This window comes from Tasmannia lanceolata, unplaced genomic scaffold (genome assembly GCF_043159265.1).
Source record: "Tasmannia lanceolata isolate RefF3 unplaced genomic scaffold, GAP_Taslan_0.1 ptg000015l, whole genome shotgun sequence".
In the NCBI taxonomy this organism is placed as follows: Eukaryota; Viridiplantae; Streptophyta; class Magnoliopsida; order Canellales; family Winteraceae; genus Tasmannia; species Tasmannia lanceolata.
This window is the reverse complement of record NW_027518692.1, coordinates 5,753,679-5,757,160: the sequence shown is the minus strand read 5'-3', so window position 1 is coordinate 5,757,160 and position 3,482 is coordinate 5,753,679.

Sequence of the window (3,482 nt, the reverse complement as noted above, 5' to 3'; positions counted from 1 at the left end):
GACAATTTAACTGCCGAGATCGTAACCATAATCGTATACTAATTGCGATCGATCCAGCATAATTGGAGTGCGTAAATTATAGTATGATATTGGGTCCGAGGTCTACTGTCCACGAAAATCCTGAGAAATATGCCATGCAATAAGATACTAAAATTTACGTGCTAAATTATACAAGGGTTGAGAGCACGATTGCCTTCCATGGTTGTGATTCGAGGCCGAAACTTGCGAACCATAGAGCCTTTGGTATTCCTTAGATGTTTAGGAATCGAAAATCTTCAGAAATCGAAAATCATCAAATTCAACAAATTGAACTAACTCACTCCATGTCTTTCGGAACCGTTGGATTGCGGTTTCCATCGTAGGAACCATTAGAGCCCCATTTAGGAACACTTGTGTCATGTTGTGTCCTAAGTTTTAGGGAGTCCTAGAGTTAGGAGTCCAGCCTCATCACGGGCGTTTGCTATGGATAGCAACCGTGCCATAGATCTAGTTACACTAGTCACCTCACTTTTCTCATAGGACAAGCCTAGTTACCTATGATGTAGGTTCACCTGCATTAGTTAAAGGGATGTCTTGCACTTAGATAGGACCATATAGCATCTTAGATAGGACCATATAGCATCTTAGATGAAGTCCTAGGATAATAAACTCTTCAACTTGAATTAAATAATTTCTCTTAAAACTGTTGAAACAGTCAAGCCAGTCTAGATCGGTGTCCTAGATGAGTTAGGCATAAGTAGCTTAGTTCAGGTGCATCGAACTACGTCGACTCTGATCCCAGTGAGGCTTGGGTACGTAGGCAGCTTGGATGCTTGATGGCATACCAATCACGAGTCGGCTCCACACATAAGTGGTGGGGTTTTGTACATTAATCTTTAAATTAAAAGTAATTAAATCACTTAGGACTTTCCATGAAATTAGAATTTTAGAACTTTCACTTAGATTGAATTCAAACAAATTAAGAAAATCAAGATACACATTTAGGAATTACACTGAAATTAGATCTTAGGATGCATGTCATGTAGTTCGCACATTAATATAGAGTTAAATGAGCCATTTAAAAGAAATTCAAAAGAGTTAACTTTTGGAATTGAAGACCGATTATCGGGCATGAATGGTGCATGTGGTGGTAACTCCCCATACCTTCCATTCTCGTAACCAGGTAACGAGTCTAGATTTCTGGTCAATTATGGGTCTTAGATCCCTCATCTAGGTGGCGACTCTGTCACTCTCTTTTGCGTGGAATTCGGATTGCCTTAGTGATCCCAAGTTCACGGAAAAGATGAATTAAATCACACCTCGCTAGGCTCGGCGGCTTACCCCTGCCCTTATGGGTACTGGGTTGCACGTTTGTTTGCACCCTATGGCTTGGTTATTGCCTGCTTGGTTGGGTAATTAAAATCAATAATAAAAAATACACGCCATTCGCGTGGGTATTATAGACCAAGAGAGCGTGGCGCCGCTCGCGCCATTTCCCTCTCGCGGGATCGAGTCCCATAGTTTGGCGACTCTGCTGGGGACCACCTAACTTCATTAAAATTTTAAAAGATAATTCATTTGAATTTATTTTAATTGGCTCATGAAATCTGAAGGCATAATAGATTGTGCAAACATATTGCACACACTTACATCACTTGCATCTAAACTCTTGCATCTCACATTCACACACATCCTATTTTAGGAACCCGGAGTGTTATCTAGCATGGTTGACTGGGATTTCATCACCTGGTGCCTCTGTGCTAGAGAAGCATTCCACTCTTAGCCTAGTACCTTTATGGTGCGTAAACGGATCTCTTGTTCACGTACTGATACGCAGGACACTGGTACAGTATATTGAGCATGGATTCGCGCTAAGGGAACTCTTGGCCTTACCCTAGATTAACCCACACATGCATGTAGTATACGAACACACGTGCATCACGTGTGTGAGCCTAGCTTAGGATATCCTACCCATTTGTGTCTAGATTAGGCCGTAGTCCATCTTCCAATGGCTACGATCGGTCCTTAGGTACACAAACAAAGTCATGAGTCGAGATTCTCTCTCCACTCCGCTAGATTAGGATTAGGGTTTGATGCCTTCAGGGAACACTGTTAAAATGTACGAAGATTAAAAAACTTTCCCTTTGGGGTTAGGATATAAATCCCGTCTTCCCTAAGATCGCATAGGATTAGTTATTCTTGATCTACCCTTTGAAAGTAACCTTATGTAAGCTATCTAATCTTTTGATCATGTGTCTATCATTCGCCTCTTGTGTGATTCGATTGTATCTTCATTCCCTTTCTCAATTGGCAGGAATTGTGTCCCAATCATTTGATTATGCAATCTTGATGATCTGATCGTACTTGTACCCTTAGTCTCTTCTTACTCTAAGGGTAACTTTTTTCAAGAATATTTTGCTAAGTCCTTCAGAGTTCACTCTCATTATCCTTGAACTAGGGGCATTCCCCTATGCGAATCTGTCATCATTGTCATGCCTTGGTCCTTTATGATTCATTCTATTGTCCCAATTACTTGCTTAAATGTGTAATCTTTTTTTCAGTCATTGAGAATGAATACTCCTTGAATGTCAAGCTCATATATCGTTCTTATTGTTTCCATCTCAGGACTGTTCAGAACTAAAAATCCAGGAAAGCTTCTTGGGTTTGAATCTATTCGCGGTCAATGAGGAAGCTAATTCCCCATTTTCTTTGGAAGCGTCTCTAATCCTCTCCTTCCATACTCATGGCAGACTCTATGAAAAATTCACAGCTCTCTTACATCGTGGAAGCCTTGACCCAGCTCGTCCAACAAACAAAGGAATTGAAGGAAGAAAATCGATTCATCAAAGCTCAACATACTGAGAAATTTGGTCCAACCATTGTTGTTTCTAAGGGCAAAGATCCGAGCCTCTCCATGGTTATGGGTTCGGAAGAACTAATTGTGAATCTCTCTAGACAAATGGCTGCGTTAACAGAAGAAGTTCATCAGATGAAGCAACAAATGCAAACCTGGTATTGTCAGTCCCAAAGTTCTGAGCATTTCGCTGACAAAAATACCAAAGTCTAGGATGTTGTTACCAGGAACTCTGTCTCTCATCACCAGCAGGATTCTGTTGGGCCCTTAATTCTTGAATATGACCAAGAGCCACCATCTGAAACTCCTAAAAGAGAATTCACTGACTTGCTGATCTCGCGACCTGATGCTTTGAAATGGTTGCTCAAGAAAAGAATGATAACACTATTGGGACCAGAGCTTGTTCCTAATCCTCTTCCCAGGACCTTCCAAATGAAAGAATTTTGTGATTACCATTTACGTCCTGGTCATGCTACTGATAAATGCCTCAGCTTGAAATATGATATTCAAGACCTTATAAACATGGAGCTCCTCGACCCTCAAAATATTTTGTCAAGCGGTGAAACTCCATCCTTTCCTGATGACCGCAAACCGTGGTTTGAGCAAATGAAGAGAAAGTCTCACGATAATCACGACTAGCAATGTACAA